This window comes from Olea europaea, unplaced genomic scaffold, assembly GCF_002742605.1.
Source record: "Olea europaea var. sylvestris unplaced genomic scaffold, O_europaea_v1 scaffold732, whole genome shotgun sequence".
Classification (NCBI taxonomy): domain Eukaryota; kingdom Viridiplantae; phylum Streptophyta; class Magnoliopsida; order Lamiales; family Oleaceae; genus Olea; species Olea europaea.
The window spans coordinates 309,313-315,626 of NW_019265723.1; the positions used below are offsets into that span (position 1 = coordinate 309,313).

Sequence of the window (6,314 nt, forward strand, 5' to 3'; positions counted from 1 at the left end):
TTGTTTGCTTTATATGTTTAACTACAACATCTCTTCCATTTTTTCATGTAAGCATACGATGCAGGAAAATTATTTTCGTCTTTACCTAACCAAAAAAAAATTCATTTCCTGCTACTTGTACCAATCATAAAGTTCAATAATAACTGCAATAACCACAGATCAGAAAAGGATCACCTGTTGCACCTCGTCGAGGTACCTTCGACCATGTTCAGACGCAACTGGCCGTGCAATAAGTTCATTGTACCAACATCAAGCAACCTCATGTTAGAGAAACCTCTCTAGCAAGGAATAGATTTAATAATTGTCAAACCTAAAGAATACGAGGTCACCAATAGTTTTCAAAGTATTTAGGCGCTCTAGAACCATCAGTGTACAACCATTCTTGCCCCTGATACAACAAATGATGTTTATCTAATCTATACAAGACATATAAAACCAAGCAGTGTGGCCAGAAATAGACCACAAGGATTCTTTTCTTTTCTCTTTTTATTTTTTATTTTTGGGGGAGGAGGGAAGGGAGAATCATAACAGACCTCGTTGAGTTTTTCGATAAAGGACCACCGCTCTTGGTCTGAAGATATTTTCTCAAACTTCTCTGACTCAAGCTGATGCTAAGAACCAAGAGATGAAATTACACACAGGTTATTAGCTTCATAATTTTAAAAAGAACAATTAACCAATGTCCATAAATTCAAACCAAAAATAATAAATGGAAACATGAAATCAGGATGGAAAGGAATACAGTGACAACAGATAGGGAAATAAAAATAGGACAACAACAAAAACAGCAATCACAACCACTGTTCTAAAAGGCGCGCATTGACGTTGCCAATGCGATGCACAGCTGAAATGCCAAGTCAAATGGCTTGGCGCCTTAGTTAGCAGTCAACAGCAATCGTTAACTGCTAATGCATGCCTAGGCGCCATAATTATCATTTTTTTTATTTTTTAATTTTTTTTTTTTTTGACAATTCTTCTAAATTAAAACTTAATTGTTGATTTCTTCACTTCGTAGGTTCTAAATTCAAAATAGTCGCTTGAAACCTTGAACAAAGAAAATTTCCCAAAAATTCCTATTTACTTACTGTCTAATATTTACATTTGGTACTTATCTTTTCATTGAAAACTTTGAAAAATGTATAAATTTCCTATAAATTTGTTTAGATGTTTGGCAAGTATTATTTTTAATTATTAAACGATTTTTTGATTGATTAAAAATTAAAATAATATTAAAATAAGAAAACGCATTTTTATGCCAATGTTTCGCCTAACCTCACCTAGCCTACAACTTGGCCTCCACTCATTACGCCTTTTAAAACATTGATCACAACAAGAAGTGGAAAGCCACAGAGGATAGCACTCAAGTCAACAATGCACGGAAATTAAGCAAATGTAAACAAAAACTTTACAATTCATATTACATTTGTTGATAGTGAAAGAGATGCCAAAAAATCAATGGAACAGTGCTATACAACCGAATCTATCAAAAAATTCCACTGAGAAATATATAGGTAAAATTTGACAGATATAGACGAGGAAAGTCTGCAAGTGTCCAATAATTTATAGAAAATTATACCTTTTCTTTAGTAGAATATATGTATTCTTCCAAATTATATTTCAACTCAGCTGTTTTTCTCTTTTTGGCATCCTTCTTGTTTAATGCTTCTAATTTAGCTTTAGCCTCAGCAAATGATTCTTTTGAAAGAGGCATTCCTGGCCCTGCTGTTTTCTCAATAACCTACATGGAACGTACAAGTCAAGTCTCAAAATATAAAAATCAATTGCAATAACTAGACATTATTCTAACGAAGATCATAGACAACCGCTGTACTGTGCGATTTTAATTACCTAAAGTGGAAGTCGAAAAGTCCTCTTTTTCAGCTTCTTTTCAGTGACAAGATCCGAAGTGGCAGAATCAGTTACGCTGGAAATTGATGCATTACTCGTGCTATCATTCATCTCCAATTTGTCACTGCTTTCTTCTGATGAACTCTTCAGACCAGCTTCTGTGCCGTTGCTAGAAGCAGAGGTTGAGTTGTCGGTTGTCACATTCTTTCGTGGAACTTCTACCCATTCAGTAATCTCAACAATAGCATCTGCTCGATCCAAGGAAAATACACCGCTTCTACTGAGAGAAAAGTGCAAATTGGCCTTAATCGGCGAGGAAAGATTCCGTGATGAGTACCTAAAAAAAGAAAGGGGCATCAAGAAAAGCCTTGGATGCGAAAGAATGCACCAATTAAAAGAATGAAAATAAATAAATAATACAGTCCTTACTTTTCACTAGAATCTGTAAGACCTGAGACAGCATACTGAGCAAATGTAAGTGAAGATGCCCCTAGAGGCATGAAATCTTCACTCTCATATGCAAGTGAAACTTCAAAATCTTTGTCATAAATAATGGATCTGAACATCTGAAATGCAGTAAAACTTATCAAGATATGACATGTTGAGAGATCAAATTTGAATTAACCAAAAATTTTACCTTGCTTGGTAACTTTTTCATTCTCAGCACAATCAACTATCTAGGATTTTTGTCTTTTGAAAGATTGGGACCATCTAATTCAATCACAAATCCATAAGTAGAACCATCAATCATTCCCAGCTTACGATTTAATTTTATTCCATCACTTAAATTTGCTGCATGTAATGAAGCACCCAGAACAATAGCTTCATCTGCATCCAAATGTTTATCCAGATCCTTCCTTCCTAGAAGTTCCAGAAGCTTAGCCTGTAGAAGAAAACTACCTAGTTCATTTAAAATGAATAGTTCTAGATGATAACAGTCTGTAGCATTTGCTTACTCTTTAAGAGAACGCAGGCATATTTTGTTGGAATCCATGAAATCTATCATAAGAAAACTTAAAGAAAACCAAACAACATCATTGAACATCGTGTCAATATTTAAACTATCAATTTGAAACTTAATCCAGAGACAAAATTTTCACTTTATCATGTCAATTGAGTATACTCTATTAAAATAATAGGATGATATTGTTTTCTTATATTCCTATGCTGAAGAGAGAGACCGAGAAGGACCTGCAACTTTGGTACGCTAGTGGCACCTCCAATCAACTCCACTGCATATAAATCATCAGCCTTCAAACCTGAATGCTTTAAAACTTCCATTACTAGGACGAGAGCTTTTTCCCACAGATCTTCACAAAGCTCTTCAAACTTCTCGCGAGATATTGTGCTCCTGACAAAATATCAAATATAGTGAAGCCTCGACATGCTGACAAGCAGATCACTCATTACATGTCACAAAATCTCGATAGCGGCAAATGGGACCAATGAGTCATGCAAATCTTGGGCTAGAATCGCAGGACAAATAGTAACCAGATATTGCTCTTCCTCTGTCCAACATGGGAACACATGCTCACACAGAGAGACATGAAAGGGAGAGAGAATCCAGGTCATTGGTGAAAGGTAATATCAGGAAAAGGAAGGATTTATGGACTGTTGAATAGTAGAACTGGTCTCACTAAAACATAAAGTTCACATCTCAGGCTGCACTCATCCAAAGGGTAATTGTATATAGCTCATTGGATGCTCCACCTCATATTACTTAATGCTCATAAATGCGGCCTTTTGTCTAACTATTTTAATAAAAGCAAGCGCATAACACCAAAGAGATTAATTGCACTTGGTTAAGTGGCTAAAAATGAAGTTCCACATTTATGAACATTCAAAATTTTCACTAAAACATATGCACAAAATACTCAATTAAGGTTATAAGGAATAATCTCCTTCCCAGCAAAATAAGTTTCCACTTTCCACCAAGAACATGTTTTCATTCACTCCATATGTTCATCAAATATAATTTTGAGAGAGGGAGAGATAGAGAGCAGAGGCTTTATATGTGTCTCAGGTTTCCTTACCTCCTCTTGTTGGAACACATTGAGACTGTCAAACAGCTACTTATTGTATTTCAGATCTAATATAGAGAAAATTATCTAAACCATATCAAAAGCAAAGGTACAGTTTTACTTGTGTAGGGCAGTTGTCAGAATTTCAATTGTTCATAAAAACAGCCTTATAACAATTGAAACATAAGTTGAGCTGAAAAGCTAACGTTGGTTTATATGTAATTTAGCACATGTTTGGGAAGTATTTATAAACAGATTAATATATAAACTTTTGGTGGATAATTTGGAAGCATTTGTGGGTTCTATAAAGTGTGTGGATAAAAGTGATTTGACCCATTACAAAGAACCCAAACATGTGCTTAATTTCTTTAAAGTACCATTAACAAGAAATTTGTACACAACTGATTTCACATAATAAGCAAATAAACAACAATAAAAATAAATGCCTTTTTCAGAGAGGAATTTGTTACCAGAATTTACCTTAACCGCCAATCATCACCATACTCAAAAGTTCAAGCTTATGACCAAAAAAAGTGCTAGCAGGAATAGCTGTACTAACTTCTAGCTAGGTAACAAATCTGATCAGCAAAAGCTTATATTGAACTTTTATTACTTTTATGAAGCTAGCGACACAATTCTTTCAATGCTATGAGACCAAAAAGGTTGATTTTGGAAATACTAGATTGTTAAAGTGCCTGTATACTGTTGAGAGTCATTTAGTCACATACTCAAATTTCTACCACTGGCTCTTCTAGTTCAACAATATAATCTAAATGTTTGGCACATAATATGGTGAATAAAATATGAAGAGCATGTTTTCATTAGACAAAAATCCTGCTAGGTAGTATAGGATAGGAAATTAGGAAAATCATAGTAGAAATATTAAATTTGAAATTTTGGTTGATTTTACCTGAAGTCGGAATCATCATAAAGAGATTCAACTGAGATTAGGGCCATTGTATTGGCACTAAGAATTTCTTTGGTAGGCTTAACTTGTTTCTTCAATTTGGCCATTGCCTTTACATTGTTTCTGATGTCAACCCCATTCCCAAGTTGTTTGTTGAACTCATTTGCAAAGTACTCCACCAGTCGCAGTTCCATATTTTGACCTCCAAGTTCTGCATCCCATCTTACATCTTTCACCTGGTACAACTTACAGAATATAAAATATCTACTGTGATAGCTAGAAAATAACTGAAATGGGTCTTGGGTTAGCTCCTATTCATTTTAAACCAAAATAGGACCAAACTTATATTAGCCTGGCCAGCAATTAGGTCGAATAGAAGCTCAATTTTTTCTCGAGCACGGGCGAAATTTACTCAAGTACATGTTATCCTCAAGTAAATTGGTCATCCTCGAAGTAAATTGGTAACACGGATCTGTTTAATTAAATAAATGACATAAAGAATGCTAAAAAAAAGTAAATTTGAAGTACAGAAATTGAATAAAATACATGAAAGAACTCACCTGGAATTGATTAACGGACGTTGTCTTCCCAAATTCTTTTGCATTATAAGTAGAGAAACAAACCAAAGCAACATAAGTACTGCTTGCCCCCATGTCATAGAACATCACATGCCTCGAACCATTTGAAAAATCCTTATTAATCCCATACTGCAAGCCTGCCCCCGGATGCTCATTAACTAACGCCAAGACATTGATTCCTGTCAAGTCGGCGGCCGTCAGCAGCCCCCTCCTCTCAGCCACCCCCATGTAGGGCGACACTGTGATGACCAAATCCTTAACACTTCTCCTTGCATGATTCTCCGCAAGCCCCATTATGTACTTCAATATCATCGCCACCAATTCCTCAGCCGTAAAGTTATGAAATTCTCCTCCCTCTCCCTCTGTTCTATACACCGCAACGTCCCGGGTTTCATCTGGGGTAATGTCGTAACTAAGATACAGGGACTGGAGAATCTTCTGTGTGTAGTTAAAGGGTTTTGAGAGTAGAATCGGGAGGTGGGAATGAACTTTGGTGGGGTAACGCGCAAGGAGACCAAGCGATTCCTCGCCAATTAATCGTGAATTCGCATGAAAAGCGACGAGAGAAGGGGTTTTACGTTTCGACATTTCGTTAATTGCGATCGAAATCGGCGCCTGACCCGGTTTCAAGTTGACCACGGTGACTTTCAGCCATTCGGATCCCAGATCTATACTCGCAACTGCCGATTGAGATTGAACAGCATTTACCATAAATAGGGATAGGAATATCCCGAACTGGAATAGGTTATTCAGGTTCGCCATTTTTGAACCAGATGCAAGCTTCAGAGTGTGAAATTGGATGGAAATCGGAGATTATAGGCGACTAGAGGGGGTCGAAGTGGAAAGTTTAACGAATAATAATTTGCCATGTGTAAGAGAGGACACGTGGAAGAATGTGAATCACCTGATGTGTTGTTTTGACAGTGTTTGTTCTAGGGAAATCATGGTGGCTCATATTGG

At 36.2% G+C, this 6,314-nt stretch overlaps 1 pseudogene; it reads right to left on the reverse strand.

The window, feature by feature from the left end:
* Nucleotides 1–1,393: 1,393 nt before the first annotated feature.
* LOC111390972 lies at nucleotides 1,394–6,102 on the reverse strand (annotated as a pseudogene).
* Between the last annotated feature and the right edge of the window lie 212 nt (nucleotides 6,103–6,314).